Below are 18267 nucleotides of genomic sequence, written 5' to 3' on the forward strand. Positions count from 1 at the left end.
CCGGTGCTGCGGCAGCCATGTTTTCTGTCACTCGGTATCCCGGCGTCCTTCCTCGTCGGTTATAAGCTCGAATTGCTGTTAGCAACCTGGCTGCTTCAGAGCACGAGCGTTTCTCATAGCTTGGCTAAAGCTTGGCGAAAGGCTGCTCTGTAGCAAATCAATCTGGGGCGGTTGGGATTTTAGGCCGGTGACAGCAGCGAGTGGTCTGGTCCCTGGCAGTACAGCGTGTGTGAAAGGTGTTGGTACCTGTTTAGAGCCAAGATGAACTGGCAGAGTTAAAACACCTGCAGAACACAGTGGGTAGAGGAGGAGGTAGGAAAAATAAATCTGTGGACTATTCTTGCTTGGAAGATGTACAGAGAAGAGATATCCAGAGAGAGGCTTGTGTCAGTGGGTGGTCCAAGGGCTCAGAGATAAGCAGTGCTCTGACACAGCCCAGAAGTGGAAAAACATCCTGGGTGTCATGCTGCAAATTAGAATAAAGGACACCTCACTTTGCTGCTGGGCAGCATGTGCACCCCGAGGAGCTTTGTAATAAGGGATCGTCTGAAACAGCTTGTGAATGTGTGGTGCCTGTCAGTGCTATGCTGTGGAGCAACAGCTGGGCAGCCTTGGGGTCAGCTGAGTTACTTGTGTATGTTGTCAGCCTGATGGAGCATCCCTGACATATATGGAACTCGAGGGAGGTGTGCCCAGTGTTTTGAGCATTCCCCATAGAGTGCTTAAACCAAAGTTTGGGTAAGACAGGCTTCTTAATCTAGCCAAGCACAGGAGAGCTTGTCAAAGACAAGACCCTGATGTTGCTTGCCTTCAGGACAGAATGATTTCTGGGCAGGCAGAGTCCAGAGGCAAAGCAGGTGACCTATAATAGGCCATACAGAGTTCAGAGCAATTTAGATCTGTGTAGATGCAGGTGTGGAGCATTCATGCAAATATTGTGAAAAGGCAAATTCAGCTCTGGGGACTGCAAACCTATTGACTGAACATGTGGGGACTAGTGACATGAGGGCTGAGCATTCACTGCACACACAGAATCCCAAGATGGACTTTGGGAAAAGAAAACAGCCCTGAATTTCTCTTAGATATGAACTTTCATCCTTATGTACAGTTAGAATTAGATTTGTGATGGAGAGGACTAAGGGACAGACTGCAGAGTCTAAGGGACTGTATTTTGGTGATATGAACTCCTCCTGACTGAGCCCTTGTTCTCTGTCCTGAACTTACTCTAGCCTCAGAAAACTGCCACAGGTGAACCTCTCTAAGCCTGGCTCTGCCTATGTCCAAATATCGCCGACTTTAAACACAAAACCAGCCGTGGCGCCAGTTCTGAAGGATGAAACTGTAACTCTGGATCTTTGTGACTTTGAACTCTGAACCTTTCAAACTGCAACCTGTTTTCATTTTACTCCTTATCAGAGCAAAATGCAGATTTTACAGCCTCAGAATATTTTTGCAAAATTGAATTCTTGCTTTTCAGTTTGTGCTAGTTACAATAAAATACATGAGGCGCTCTCAGACATCTGTTTCACTGTAGCGGTCCAGGGATGCTGAAGTTACATCTTAAAAGTGCAGATGAAAAAAGTGCTAGTGGTACTTTTTAAAAAAAGTTCTAATTGAAATAGTAAAGTTTGAGAGCCATGACATAAGACATCTGTGGGTAAAAACCATGCATTTTTTCAGCAGTTACCAGCAGCTGCAGGTTGTCTGAACTCACCCTTCTGTGCTCTTCCCAGAGGCCTGCTTCTGTCACAGCTAGTACGCTGCAGTGCTTGAAGCTGAGCACTTAAAAATTCAGGCTTTCGGAGCAGAAAAGTCTCCTTGGTACTAAAAACCCTTTGATTCTCAGTTACTTGAAGGTCCTTTCTGCTGCCAGGTTGGCTTCAGCTTTTATGAACTGCTTGTGTCCGTTCAGTGGAAGCAGCTGTTGTTTCAGTGTTCTCGCTTACATGGAGCTTTGGTCCTGCCTTGTTTCCTTCTGTTCACAAGAACCAGTTGGGGGAATCTTAATTTGTTCAGAGGCCTTTCCTCTTTCAGGGCATGGCTTTCATTCAGAGGACTTCTAGGATGAGAACGAAGGTGGAAGTAAGAAGTGTATGGGATATTTGGTGGAGGAAGCACTGCTACCAGTCTCAGTTGTCTGAACCAGGGTGTTAAAGGCGGCAAGCAGCCGAGGAACTCGCTGTGAGGGCATTAGCAGGAAAGCAAAGGCCCGGTACCTGTGCTGAGGTTTAACTTCACAGTCCTGCCATGGTAACAGATGCAGGATCCAGCAGAAATGCTCGAACAAGCCTAGCCTTATTTAAAGTACTGAGTTTCCAAGTCAACAACTGCTGTGTTGCCAAGATACAGACATTAGAAAAAAAACCCCAACAATAGCAACAAAAAGCTGTCACTAAGGGAGAAGAGCCCTGAATCCGTGCCCTCTCTGTGGGGACATTATTGTTCAGCACTAACAATGTCGCATGCAGGCTTGGGATGGCAATTGCTCGTTGAGCGGCACGCAGTCCTTTCCTACCACAAAGGCTTCTCTTGCAGCACAGGAAGGCCAAGTGCCCCAGGGTGCTTATTTTCTACTTCAGACAGACAGTAAGCGGGCAAGCTGGGTGTTTGGAAGCTGTAATTTCTGGCAGCTGGTATCAGCAACTGAACTTCGTTCATCTTAGTAACACAGAGAGATGCTCTGGAGGTGAGGGCGGCTGTCCCAGCTTGCCGTAGGAGGGCAGCAGCCTACAGCCATACAGGGTCTGACGATGGGACTGTGTGTTCTGATCAACGCGCCCTTCCACTCTGTGATATTTATTTTACACAAATACGGTGGAGAGCAGCTATTCCTATGCTCTCAGCTGGCCTTCCTACAGCTTTTGCACGCACATCTCTATATTGTCTGTTCATCCATCTGGATAAGGGCCTGCAGCAGGGATTAGTTCGTGCTGCCATACTCCACAAAGATGCTATAAGATAGAAGGCACACCCCTCAAACAGATTAAAATAAGGAGGGCAAGCAGATATGGACCCCCCATAGAAAAATGTTGAAACCAGTGAAGTGGTTGGAAAGAGGGAAACTAATGAAACAAGATAACTAATTTTTTACCCTTCCCCCCTATTTTTCATACAGTATATATTTTTCACTATCTGTCATCCTTTGTGGGAGCTCCCTGTTGCCTCCCTTGCCTTCAGGATACAGATCAAAGTTTTACTATTGTCGATGGTGGTGCTATCTAGTCATTGGTATGTGGGGCTGGAAAGGACCATTTGCCTTGAGTCTGCTCCTTCTGCAAACAATGAACACGCATACCCCTCCTTTTTTCTTCCTGTTTTCTTCGAGATCTTTCCCAGCCTAGGTTTGATTTTCCTACTGAATCACTAGCAAGTTCCTTTCTTGAATTTAGGTGGACCAAAGATTTTCAAAGCTGAACTGCATTTAGAAACCTAAACTGCTGCTGGATTTCCAGAGGTGGTTGAGTACCAGATGCCCTTTCACTCTGCTCTCTTGTTTCTGAATATTTCTGAGTCTTCCACCATTAGAAGAGGCCTGGGCTATGGCAAGCTCTATATTGGCTGTGTTAGTGAGCACAGGTCTCTGAATTCAGCCCTTGCAAATCTCTTCTGGGGTTTCTGACCAGTGTCAAACAGAGTACAAAGAGCTACAGCAAAACAAGATACTGTTTAATCTCAACAAATCACAGAATCGCAGAATCACAGAATCACTAGGTTGGAAAGGACCTTCAAGATCATCAAGTCCAACCATTAATCCAGCACCACCATGTCCCCTAAACCATGTCCTGAAGCGCCACATCCACACGTTTTTTGAACACTTCCAGAGATGGCGACTCCACCACCTCCCTGGGCAGCCTGTTCCAATGCTTGACCGCTCTCTCAGTGAAGAAATTTTTCCTAATATCCAGTCTAAACCTCCCCTGGCGCAACTTGAGGCCATTTCCTCTCATCCTATCACTAGTTACTTGGGAGAAGAGACCAACACCCTCGTCGCCACAACCCCCTTTCAGGTAGTTGTAGAGAGCGATAAGGTCTCCTCTCAGCCTCCTCTTCTTCAGACTAAACAACCCCAGTTCCCTCAGCCGCCCCTCATAAGACTTGTGCTCCAGACCCCTCACCAGCTTCGTTGCCCTTCTCTGGACACGCACCAGCACCTCAACGTCCTTCTTGTAGTGAGGGGCCCAACGCTGAACACAGCATTCAAGGTGCGGCCTCACCAGTGCCGAGTCCAGGGGCACGATCACTTCCCTACTCCTGCTGGCCACACTATTGCTGATACAGGCCAGGATGCTGTTGGCCTTCGTGGCCACCTGGGCACACTGCCGGCTCATGTTCAGCCGGCTGTCAGCCAGCACCCCCAGATCCCTTTCTGCCGGGCTGCTCTCTAGCCACTCCTCCCAAGCCTGTAGCGTTGCATGGGGTTGTTGTGGCGGCAGTGCAGGACCCTGCACTTGGCCTTATTAAACCTCATACAGTTGACCTCTGCCCATTGATCCAGCCTGTCCAGATCTCTCTGCAGAGCCCTCCTGCCCTCCAGCAGATCAACACTCCCACCCAACTTGGTGTCATCTGCAAACTTACTGAGGGAGCACTCAATTCCCTCATCCAGATCGTCAATATATTGAACAAGACCGGCCTTAGAACCGAACCCTGGGGAACACCGCTTGTGACCGGCCGCCAGTCGGATTTAACGCCATTCACCAAAACTCTCTGGGCTCGGCCATCCAGCCAGTTCCTCACCCAGCGAAGAGTAAACCTGTCTAAGCCACGAGCCGCCAGTTTCTCCAGGAGAATGCTGTGGGAGACGCTGTCAAAGGCTTTACTAAAGTCCAGGTAGACAACATCCACAGTCTTTCTCTCATCCACTAGGCGGGTCACCTGGTCATAGAAGGAGGTCAGGTTGGTCAAGCAGGACCTGCCTTTCATGAACCCATGCTGGCTGGGCCTGATCCCTTGGTTGTCCTGCAGATGCCCTGTGAGCACTCTCAAGACCAACCGCTCCATAATCTTCCCCAGTACAGAGGTCAGGCTGACAGACCTGTAGTTCCCAGGATCCTCCTTCCAGCCTTTCTTGTAAACGGGCGTCACATTGGCAAGCCTCCAGTCTTCTGGGACCTCCCCTGGTAACCACGACTGCTGATAAATGATGGAGAGTGGCTTGGCAAGCTCCTCTGCCAGATCCCTCAGTACTCTGGAGTGGATCCCATCAGGCCCCATAGACTTGTGGGTGTCCAGGTGGTTTAGCATGTCCTTGACTGCTTCCTCCTGGATTATGAGGAGGACATTGTGCTCTCCATCCCCATCTTCCAGCTCAGGGGGCTGAATACCCTGTGGATACCTGGTCTGGCTATTAAAGACTGAGGCAAAGGAGGCATTAAGTACCTCAGCCTTGTCCTCGTCCTTGGAGACAATGTTCCCCGCCATATCCAATAAGGGATGGAGATTCTCCTTGCCTCTCTTTTTGTTGTTAATATATTTGTAAAAACATTTTTTATTATCCTTTACGACTGTGGCCAGACTGAGCTCTAGCTGGGCTTTTGCCTTTCTAATTTTGTCCTTGCTTGACCTAACGAGATCCTTGTACTCTTCGTGAGTTGCCTGCCCCTTCTTCCAGAGGTGATAAACTCTCCTCTTTTCCCTGAGTCCCAGCAAAATCTCCCTGTTCAGCCAGGCCGGTCGCCTTCCCCGCCAGCTCTTCTTACGGGGACCGCCTGCTCCTGTGCCTTTAAGATTTCCTTCTTGAAGACTGTCCAGCCTTCCTGGACCCCTTTGTCCTTCAGGACTGTCTCCCAATGGACTCTCTCAACCAGTGACCTGAACAGGCCAAAGTCTGCCCTCCGGAAGTCCATGATAGTTTTGCTGACCCCTCTCCTTACTTCACTCACAACAGAGAATTCTATCATGTCGTGGTCGCTAAGCCCAAGACGGCCTCCGACCACCACATCTCTCATCAGTCCTTCTCTGTTTGTAAACAGCAGGTCCAGTAAGGCACCTCCCCTGGTGGGCTCACTCACCAGCTGCGTCAGGAAGTTATCCTCCACACACTCCAGGAACCTCCTAGACTGTTTCCTCTCTGCTGTGTTATACTTCCAGCAGATGTCCGGTAGGTTGAAGTCGCCCACAAGAACAAGGGCCAGCGAATGCGAGACTTCTGCCAGTCGCTTATAGAATGTCTCATCTGTCTCTTTATCCTGGTTGGGTGGTCTGTAACAGACTCCCAGCAGGATATCTGCCTCATTGGCCTTCCCCCTCATCCTTACCCACAAGCACTCTACTTGGTCTTCACAATCTTCGATTTCTATGCAATCAAAACACTCCCTAACATACAGAGCCACCCCACCGCCTCTCCTTCCCTGCCTGTCCCTTCGGAAGAGCTTATAGCCATCCATTGCAGCACTCCAGTCATGAGAAGCATCCCACCATGTTTCTGTGATGGCAACTACGTCATAGCTGTCACGCTGCACAATGGCTTCCAGCTCCTCCTGTTTGGTGCCCATGCTGCCTGCATTGGTGTAGATGCACTTGAGCTGGGCTATCGATTTCAACTCTGGCATGTTGAACCTATCCCTAGGTTCAACTCTAGTGAGCCCGGTTTTATCCCCTCCCCCTTCCAAATCTAGCTGGAACAGATTATAAGAGAACGAGGAGTTTAAAATGGTAAAAAGTGTCTAAGTGATTGTTTACATGCCATAAGTTGTGCCCCCCTGTCAAAGCTGGAGCTGATGGGCAGGGCCCTCATGTAGATTTTATTTCCATGGATGCTCAGGCAGAATCCATCCCTTGTTAGTCCATTCTCCGCTATCAGTCTCTGGTGATCAGATACTGGTCTCACGGGTTTTGTTGAAGTCTGGAAGCATCATGTTCTCTGCTAAAAGATAGTTCCAGTATCGTGTTTTCATGGTGCCCACGCTGCTTCTCTGGAGCTCTTTCTGGTCATCTGGGTAGCTGTGTAGCAGTGCTGCTGCTAAGTGAACCAGCATGGAAAGGGATAGTCAAGGAGACAGGGAACTTTGGTGGCAGTGGTAGGTGATGCCTGTCTCCTTGAGTCCTTCAGGACTCCACCTCAAGTCCTGAAACTGGAAAAAGGGAGCATCACACCACCACCAAGTGTTCATCACTGAACCTTGCAGGAAAGGGGCCAGACAGGGACTTTTGGAGAAGGTTGCCTTCATACATGCTAAAATCTCTGCTGGGACTCAACCTGTGAAATTTGCCGTGAAACAAAGTGGCCAAATGTCTTGAGTACCGCACAAGTCCCTCTCTCAGCTCATCCTCTACCTTGGGACCATCCATCTATCATCCCTGCCCCAGTATATACCTGCGTACCTGCCCAACCCTGTTCTCCTACACCTCATGGGGTAAGAGGGGAGTATTGCTGAGTGTTGTGCCATGGGAAGCAGAACTGAGTCTGATGCCTTCCTCACCATACTGCTGAGACAAAGTGCAAGATACAGCTTGGGAGGCAAAGGTGAGTTAGATCCAACAGCCTGGAGTGGGACAGAAGACAGCTGGTGTTTAGAAGACACTTGCTATTAACCATAGTATTGTCCTCTAATCATTTCAGCACTGATTGGGATTGTATTAGGAACATGAGACCTCTGCAGTGTAAGTCTCTTTTCGCATCTCTACTCATATCAAGGTGTGGTGCTCTGGCTCTCTTCTGTGTTACAAAGGCAGGCTATACCACTGCTGGCTACACAGTGGGCTATTGTGCTTCAGCATTTTGCTAGCAAATGTCTGAATTTCACTTTCATTTGCCAAAGGTACCTTGCAGGCAGGATGTTATTACCCCACAGCTCTCCAGCTTAAGCTCTTTATGGAAAACCCAGAGGAAAGGACTGGTGCATTCCACTCAATTTTGAACCGATTGGAGTTTAGGAGCTTAAGTGTGCTTCAGAAATATATTGAGACAAAGAGCAGGGAGCGGGTGAATAATTCCAGTACAGATCAACAACAACAATAAAATAGATTCTATATGCCTCATACAAAGGAAATTATTGAGCCATGCTTTCTGGAATGCTTTCTTCCTTCTGGAGTACCTATCAGTCTGCTTTCCAGCTAGATAAGCACATTTGCGACAAATTAAATTACCTTTGATATAAACATGCGGGGTGGGGCACAGGAGCCTGTGGTAGGGTAGTGCTCTGCATGATTAATGTAGTTATATCAGGTTCAGATAAATCTTACCAAATTTAATTTAGGTGAAGTGTGGGCAGTGGACAGACAGACTTTGAAGCTGTAGTTGGTATTGGACACTCTGTTGACTTTAGTGTTTGTCAGTGCCTTGAATAACTTTGAGACACCTGTGGGGAAGGAAAAAATAGGATAGTGAAATGAAATTCATGGTCACAGACGTATTCGATTAAGTCTCATCTAAGTCAGTGAGGTTGCTGTAGTCAATGGAGCCATGCTGACTTGTATCAGCAGAAGCTATTGCTTGTTCTTTGTAATCCTGTAGTACTGAGAAGCCCAAATCCTGTGTCAGCATCTCACTGTTGTGAAATCTCAATATGTAGGTTTTGTGTGTGGCTGAAGGCAATAGAATTCTAGTATGGAAGTTAGTTAGGGGAAGGAGACTTCAGTGCCGGGTTCAGAGCCCATCTATATGTTGCATCTCTCCCTAGATGTCCTGATGTTTCATGGGCTTGCCAAGATACAGATAACACTCTTACATTTCCAGTCTAGGTCACTCCAGACATCCAGATGAGTTCTGCTCCCTTGTACTCTGATGGCATTAGGGTGCACTGTGCACCAGTGTGCACCAAAGCATTCTACTCCTGTGGATCCCATGTGCCAACCCATCAAATCCACACTGTCCAGTAAATCTGGTTGTCCCTCTCCACTGCCTGGCCAGAGACAAGGACTCTCTGTTTCTGGTTGGAGTATTCGCTATCTGAGTGCTGTCTCAGACCAGAATTTCCTTCACAAAGGCCAGGAGAAGTGTTCTCAGCTCTTCTTCTGCATCTGGGGCATTGCTGGTTGTCTTCCGCTGTCTTGGTGGCAATTGGAGTGTCAGCTTTCTTGGATGAGTGCTTCTAAGTGGTGGTCTTCCTTGCAGTTCATGTATGTGGGCTTCTAGGTTTGAGGTGGGCATATTGTCCTCCTGGTTGTGCAGGAGGAACGACAGGGTGGCATGGTGTGTACCTGGCTCCCCCTTTCCCTCTGCCAGGGTGAAGCTGACTCCATGGGGTGTCCCTGACAACTGAGACATAGGCCCATGGTGGAGGGGAGGAGGGCAGGTTCTCTTTGAACCCCTGGAGCCATTGGAACAGTCTCTCCCCAGTTAGTGGTTCAGAGTCTGGCCAGTGCATCAGCACCAGGGTGTTGGCATATGACACTGGTGAGTTAAGTGCCACTTCTGCCACTTGGACTGGGTGCAGTCCCACCATCTCTAGTTGCCTCAGACATTGCGTACCTTCCTCAGTGGTGGTCCAATTGCCCAGGCAGCATACCAGGTTGTCCTTGAGGGAGTAACTGGCTTTCACAGTCAACAGGAACCATGCCCAAAGGCTGAGGGTTCTGGTTCCCTTTCGAATCACTTTGTCAATCCACTGTCTCTACGTAGGGATCTCAGCTGCCTGGCTTGCCTCCTGTCTACGTCCTGACAGTGGACCCCAGTATCCCAACATTGGAGCAACCAGGCAGCAATCTGCTCACCTGGGTTGTGGCTGTAATTCCACAGATCCTGGAGCTCCTTTAAAACCTCAGGGTTTAGGGCCTGAGTGATTTCCCCCTCCTTGGTGACTTTGTCACTTCCTCATCCCTCTTCCTCTGATGGTGCTGCACAGGGGCTCAGTAGGCACAAGCCAAGCCCCAAAACATTGCTAGAAGTCGCTGGGTATCATTGGGTTAGGCAAGGCACCCTTCCTTCAAGTGGTGTGCCAATTCAACAGGCTTATATGCCTGTTCAGGTGTAAAAGCGTGGGCTATTGGAAATGATAACTGCCCTAGGAACCTGCCCAAATCCTCCCACAAACCCTGCCACCACCGACTGACCACCTTGGGACACATTGTCACCTCACCAACTATTGTTTACTGTTATGCCAGGACCAAGCGAAGTTCCACACACCCAACAAGCCAACGATGTTAGATGATATGATCAAACAGCATACCTAAAGACACATGAGAAACTTGGGAACCCATGCAGCAGAGTTGGACTCATCCATCCCAGAGGAGCAGAGGGAGGTGTAATCCCTCATGCTCTCCACAAGGTAGCTCACACAGCACAAGAACAGCATCAATATCAGGGCCATGTGCCAGCCCTGGCGCATGGCCATTGCTTTTATCAAAATGTGTCCAGGCACAGTGGAGTAAAGTGATAAGCACCACAGCAAACAAGAAAAGCAGCTACTGACAAGCTCTGGACTCTAATATACAGTAAAGCAAGCAAGCTCCATGACCAGCACAGGACCCTGCCAGATAACAACTATAACTGCATATAACACACTCAAATCAAAACTGTTGTTATCTCAAGCCCCATGCTGCACTTGAAAAAGACTGTTGTGGGCTGACCCTGGCTAACAGCCAGACACCTACCCAGTTGCTCACTCACTCCCCTCGCTGGTGGGATGGGGAGAAAGCAGAAGGTAAGGAGACTTGCCGTTTCAGGTAATGACAGTTTAATGGGGAGATCAAAAGCTGCATGCACAGGCAAAGCAAAAGAAAAAAAAGGGGGGGCATTTATTCACTACTTCCCATTGGCAGGCAGATGTTTAGCCACTTGTTGGCAAGGAGCACGTCAGCATTCATAACAGTTGATTAGGAGGAAAAATGCTGTAACCATGATCATGCCCCCTTCCTCCTCCTTGCCCTGAGCTTTTATTGCTGAGCAGGACATCATATGGTATGGAATATCCCTTTGGTCAGCTGGGATCAGCTGTCCTGGCTGGGTTGCCTCCTAGCCCCTTGCCCACCCTCTGCCTACTTGCTGGGTGGGGTAGGCAGAGTAGGAAAGAGAGAAAGCCTTGATGCTGTGCAAGCTCTGTTCAGCAATAACCAAAACATTGGAGTATTATCAACACTTTTTCAGCCACAAATTGAAGCATGGCTCCGTATGGGCTGTTAGGAAGAAAGTTACCTGCCTCCCAGCCAGAACCAGTACACCTGTCTAGCAAAAGGTCCTGAAGGACCCAGATGTACTGGAGAAGCCGGCAGAAGTTCATAAACAAGTTCATAAAAGTCACTGCGCTCTTATTTACAAGTTATTCTGGAAATGGCTGACAGCTCCCAGGGAGACAGTTTTTCATGGCTCCTGAAGTTGCTCAGAAATTTTGATGGAGTCCAAAATACGTTGCCTTGGATTACACAGTGCACTTTTAGTGTTTTGAGACCACATAGACATCGATGCATTTCCAAGTAGGCACAAACAGCACCCTTGCTTGCAAGCAAACCTTGCTTGCAGACCAATTGTTTTCACAGATATTCTTGCTTGAATAGATTATACCAGGACTAAGAGCTTTTCACAAAGCGGCCAAGTATTTGTAAGCCTGGGAACAGGGCAAATATATTTCTTTGCAAGTTAATATAAATCTGTCTGGGATCTTAAAAAATTAAACAGATGAGCTTCAGAAAGGTATAGTGCTTGCTTCAAGACAAGATGTGAAGACATCTCCACTTAGAGCTCCCTCAACATGCAGAGGGCACATTCATCCTGGATTGGTGAGGCTGTGTCAAGGGAGATGTGTCACTGTGGCAGCTGCTCATTTCTACGTGCTCATTTCATCCATCTGCCCTGCAAGGCATCGTGCTGTTAACTACATTTGCCTGTAAGGACATTTGTCTTCTCAGCTATGCCATAATGGTTAGATATGCTACGACCAACTGCAAACTGCCACACACCTTTAGACATGACTGCAGCCAGTCATATGTGCCGTTGCATAACAGAGTTAAATGAGGTTATTTTTCTCCCTTGTTCCAGGTACAGCAGTTTACACTGAAGAGCTCTGTCATCTTGCACAGATGTTAATTAAACATAAGTGTCTAAACCACCAAAATAGAGAGCCCACGCCTGACCTTCAGTCCCCAGGAGCCAGTCTTACTCAGTAGCTAACTGAATTATGGAGTTTCTGACTTTATGATGAGAACGCACACACATTTAGGTAAATTCGGTGCCCAATAGCTTGGCTATAAATTAGGAGTGGATTTACTGCAAAACTGCTAGACTCATTTGGTGGCAATCTCCAAAGTGCTTTATGCTAGTTGAAGTTCTCTTGAAACCAAATCTCTGCTGATGTCATTCAAGTTCTGATCATTTTCCCCAACAGGGAATTTGACCCCTGCTTTGTAACAGTGCATGAATAAAAACTCTTTTGTTCTGGCCAAGAGCACACAAACCATGTGAGCAAAGTCTTTCTGCCTTTTCTGCCTTTCAACCTCCAGGTTGGTTTGCTGCAGTGATTGTTAATGGGGATGAATAAGCAAATACTATAGACTTGGTTTTTATTCTACTAAAGGAGCAGAAGCTCCAATGTTATGATGATTCCCCAGCAATCAGTCCAATTTAAGATGATAATGCTCCTCTTTGGACAGTTTTACTGATTTTAGGCAACAGATCTGCAAAAAATGTAAGCCTGATCTCCCTGATCAGGTTGTTCCGCTGTTTCTTACGTTAGGGGCAATAGGTTTGTCCCAACAAGCCATAAGATTTATGGGATATAATGATAAGACTTTTTAATAACCTGGTTTTGGCTATTTCAGCTTCCCTCTCCAGGCCATATTAAAGCTTGAGTGTTAGAATCTCTAATGTATGGTCATCTGCCTTTTCTGGTTCTTGTAGTTGTGTGATGTGTTTGCAATCTCAGCTCCTTCTAAAATGAAAAAATACAGTTTTTGGAGTTGTGAAGAAGAGCTTGGAGCTACAAAGCACATGGTAACTGCTGTCTCAATTTACAGAATACATGGAGTGGTTACTTTGAGAAAGGTGCGCAAAAAATTCCATATCAACACCATCTGTGTATGTGCAAGGACATAAGGAACACAGACAAGCATTGAAGAAGCAGGCCTTCCAGCTACCACTACAAGGTTGGAGCTGAATCAGAGTTTCAAATCCTTTCCCTTCCTCAGAAATTAAATGCTTCTCAGTAGCTGCAGGTGACATGCAAAATTGAACTCTCTCCCACCACAATAGACAATTCTAATTAAAACGTACATAAGGTGTTCAAGGTGTTCATCATTAGAGGTGTTCAAGGTGAGGTTGAATGGGGCTTTGAGCAACCTGATCTAGTGAAAGATGTCCTTGCACATGGCAAGGGAGTTGGACTAGATGATCTTTAAAGGTCCCTTCCAACCCAAACTATTCTATGATTCTACAGGGACTTACAACAAAAAGATCAAATAAGGGGATGCCAAGGGAAATCTGACTTGAGGAGGGCTTGAGGTAGTATTCAGTCTCCTTTACAGTAAGATCAGAACATTCTGAAGGAGAGGGCATGGCTCTATACAACATGGCTCTATCAGGAGTAGAGTGGAAATGCTGCCTGCTTGTATCAGAACAAGTCTTATGGGGAGTGGCTGAGGGAACTGGAATTCTTTAGTCTGGAGAAGAGGAGGCTGAAGGGAGACCGTATCACACTCTACAACTACCTGAAAGGAGGTTGTGGTGAGGTGGGTGTTGGTCTCTTCTCCCAAGTAACTTGTGATAGGATGAGAGGAAATGGCCTCAAGTTGCACCAGGTCAGATTTAGACTAGATATTAAGAAAAATTTCTTCATGGAGAGAGTTATCAAGCATTGGAACAGGCTGCCCAGGGAGGTGGTGGAGTCACCATCTCTGGAAGTGTTCAAAAAACGTGTGGACCTGGTACTTCAGGATATGGTTTAGTGGGCATGGTGGTGTTGGGTTGACAGTTGGGCTTAATGATCTTGAAGGTCTTTTCCAATCTTAATGATTCTATGATTCTATGATTTATGGAGAGAACAACTGAGGAAACAAGGGGTCAGAGGTCTGTAGTTGCTCAGTGGCAAAGACAAGAGTAGCACAGAGGCCTTCTGGCTCCAATGCCAGGGTCTGGTCACTTCCTGGTATGAAATCTTTATTCCTTACTACTGTTTAATCATTTGGGCTGGAATTTTCAGAATTGGAAATTCTGTTTGTGGCTGAATTTGAAAACTTAAGGCAGAATGGTTCAGGTCTTTCTCAGTGGGCAGCTCTGATACTTCCACACCTTGAAGCAACATGGGAATTTTGGCAGGGCATTAGCTTGGGTCAAACCCTTTGCTTTCTTCATTATCTCTATATTGTATAATGAATAGACTTAGCAGAGGCTGTAAGTTCATCGCCATTCTGCAAGTGGGGGGTTAACCCACACTTCTGTGAACCACAGAGGTACATAGTTAAGCACTAAATGAACAGAGATCTTAAGGAAAATAACGTGATCATGTCCTTTACAACTAAGTCATAACACATGCACAACATGAGTATGGGTAACCTTAAATCTGGCATTATGATATAGTGTATGCTTGTAGTTTTAGGTTTAGGTTTTGCAATTTTAATAGTATACATGTAATATATATTTTTGTGTGCGTGTCTATATAGACACAATATACATAAGCTGTTGAAAAGCAGCCAGCCTCTGTTTCAATAGCACTTGGAAACAAATTATATGGAAATTATACTGAAATAAAGCTGAAGAAAAAATTGTTTTGATCTGAGATATTATTTGTGTTTTGATTCCCCTTTTCTTTTCCTCCTTTGCTTTAACCAAAACTATTAACCCGAGATCATACCTCAGAGCTAAGACAAGCCTATGGGGAATTTCTGAAATATCCAGAAGGAGTGCAAAGAAACAATTTTGCTTTATTTTGCCGGCTATGATTGCAGGTGTTCTGTTCCAGGTGTAGTCTTCTCCTGTATGCTCAGGAAGATTACTTACACAGTACTAAATGATGAACATCAATTAACTGGCATAGATAAACTAGCATTAGTGTGCCGTCCCCTCCATGCATGAGATGAACTACCCCCTGGAACAGACCCCACCTAGAAATTGTACTGCTCTAGGAGTTGTAGTAAAATGATTTGAGTTTCCACATTTTAAAGTAACTCTTCATCGCAGTGCTGATGTGTGGACATGGCTAGCAGTAACAATCCGGGTTGTAATAGGATTAAATTAAAGAGTAATAGGATTAGGTTAAGGAATGGAAAATGAAGCTTCTATAACAAATTTCCTGATGATGAGGCTCAAATAACCTGACACGTAAAGCTCATCACCTGACACTGAATCCCTTACAAAATACACAGTACAGAATTTTAATATGGGAAGGGATTAAATCTAATGCCTCTTCTCCATCTCAGAGTTTTAATGATTCCTGTCTTCTTTGCAGACTCATGTAATTTAGCATGAAGAAAACAATTAAAAAGAACAAACACTGTTGCAAGTTCAGTTTTATAAATCACCCCTCTGGAGAGGAGGTGGGCTTCTCCTGTCGTTGAGACTGAACAAAATGATCGTGATTTGAAAGAGGTAGTCTGAATGCTCATGTGAATCATTCCCATTTACAAAAGTGGGAGGAAGAGATGCTAGACTTCCAAGGATTTCAGGCTGCTATTCTATAAACCTGCTTTCAACCAAGGCAAATCCTGTTTATTCATTTCAAATGCCTTTGAAATACCTTCAGTTATTTGCACATTGCTTCATTGAAAAACAGAAAAGATACATGTGTGTGGATGACTCAGCCAAAAAGAAACCTTTTAAATAGCTGTTCTCATGTTCCTGATACAGAGATAGCAATTTGGTGCTATTTGTTTGCATTACAGAAGTTCCAGCTGAAATTATCTCCCCCCTGTAGCTAGATAAGGTACTTGCTCAGGAAAAGGTTAATCTGGGTCTTGGAATGTAAGTCCTAAATCAGAATGTACCCAGCTGGCAGTGCATGGGATATTTCCCTCCCGTCTGCCAACTTTCTCCCTAGAGGAGCTAAAGACTAGGTTTGCAGGCAGCAGGCACTGATGGAGAAGTTGAACAATGCCTTTTGTCCTCAGAAACACCTGGAGAGCCAGATAAAATACAGGGTGCATCCTCATGCACAATGCTGTCTGCTTTGCGTACGGTAGGTCAGCAGGCAGCCTGTGTTTCACATAATGCCTAGGGCACTTATGGGCACCTAAACAATGAAGAAGGATGTGCATGGGCTTTCACTAGCAAGTAGACCAGGGTAATTTTTTTTTTTCAGGATGTGCTCTAAACCAATACCTGAGAGTGAATTTCATACTGAAATAGTTTGTATTCAAGAAGAGCATATGCTAAGGCTATCAATTAGACACAGCCAGGATGGTTATATGTGGCTTGAACTGAAATCTCTTAAAACCTGGACCGGTATGTTAACCAAAGATACTATTTCCCCTTTGGGTCACTGGTATTTTATCCACCAGGGCCAAGAATCATGTTACTCAATGTTAGATGTATAAACAGAACCTACTACTGTTTTTGCTAGCTTAAAGCCATGACATTTACCTTCCTTGAAATTGGGTTGGTGATGAGAAGGAGCATAGACTTAACACAGTTATAGCTTCCTTCTTTTCTATTTTCTCTCCCTTTTTGGGAGGAAAGGAAGGGCCTCTCCTTTTGTAGGCTGAATTTACCAGCTGCCTTCTTCAGGAAGCCTTTGACGTACGGAGGGCACTAGGAGAGGCATGTGGATGTCGTTGTGAGGCTGGACATGACAGCCACTGCCTGGTCCATGGGCAGATCAGCCACACAGAGAGATCAGCAGCAGCAAGGAGGCAGCTTTAGGAGACAGGGAGCAGTTCAAAAGGATGCCATGAACTTCCTAGTGCTGTTTTAGAGCCAGACATTTCTTCAGCTGCTCCTGTGTTAGGCATAGATAATAGGTATGACTAGCAGATGCAACATGGGCAAAATTGGTTAAACCCTTCTATTTCTCCATGAATCTGTCAGAAAACACTTTCCAAAGTGTTTCCTAGCCTAGGAGGTCTCAGTACCTTCTGGTGTCTGAGACCACTACATCAGCAGAGCCCTGTCTGCTTGACAAACAGAACTAATGTTATTTCAGTTTATAGCAACTGAAGACCAAACGTGAGTGTTCTAGCTTTGCAGATGTGAAGGCCAGGTAGGTAACAAGCTTGAATCAGAGCCACTCTGCAGGCAGAACTATAAGTGTTGTATCATAAAACAATTTCCTAAGTCACTGATAGCAAGTAAATTTGAACAGCTTCTTTATGCTGCCAAGCAAATACAGGAGATTAACATAGCAAGGCTGTGGAGCGAGAGAAAAATCAATTTTCATTTAACTCTGGTAGGAGTTAACTGGAGTGTGAAAAATCGGTGGTCAATTCCTGCTATAGAAGGAAACTGTTCTTGTTGTCCTGAGGGGCAGAATTGTGGAAACAGCTGATTTTTTGTATTCATGGCCTGAGTGAAAATCACTAAAGTTAATTTATTTGGTCTTGATCCAAAGCAAAAAAAGCCCAGCTGTGAAACCAAACAGATTTCATGAAAATTGTAACGGTTTGTTTTCTTTTTAACAGTCAAAAAACTACATTTAGGTGAAACATAGGTCTCAAAACTTTGTTTCTGTAACAGAAAATTTCAAATGTTCATTAAACAAAAGTGGAAACAGGACTTGACACTTTTAGTAGCTGAGAGTATCTGAATTTCTAATTTATGACAGTTAAACTATCTGACGAAAACATTTCATGCCAGTCTGCTCAAGGAAGTCTGGCAGCAGAGCTACAAGCTGCACAGGGGCATGTTTCTGTATGCCAGAGCAGGTACAGTTAAACAATCCTTCCACCCTCAAGAGAAAAAGGAAAATGTTCACGCAAGTGGAAGCTCCAGTACAAAGGAGATGGAGACCTATGAAAGATGAATGAGCACTGGCAGCATGGCGCTTTCCTTCTAGGTGTCGGTAGTCCGTGCGGTGATACTTGCAGGGAGGACTGAAGAGCAAGGCTGTCCCAGGGTTGTCAGGTTTTGTCTTCATGCTTAAAGCAAGCTGATGTGAATGGAGGGGCTCTCCTGGGTGTGGAGGGCTGTGGCTTGCACTGTGCTGCACGTACAGCATGTGTCGTGCTGCATGAACCCCTAACGCAGCCAGCTCACTGTATCGGAGGAGCCTGCAGGCAGTTCTCGGTCGGTATGGGTGATCACACCACCTGCGTGGCCCTGCCTTTATTAAAAAGTGCAGCAAGAACTTCTCCCGCAAACGTCATTCCTGATGTTGATGAATAGAGTTGTTTCCTTGTGAAAATGACAGAATATATATATATATAAGGAAAATAGCTCAAATTAGCAAAACGGGAGACTCTTTTATGGAT

The sequence above is a fragment of the Phaethon aethereus genome (genome assembly GCF_964289735.1).
Source record: "Phaethon aethereus genome assembly, chromosome: 1".
NCBI classification, from domain to species: domain Eukaryota; kingdom Metazoa; phylum Chordata; class Aves; order Phaethontiformes; family Phaethontidae; genus Phaethon; species Phaethon aethereus.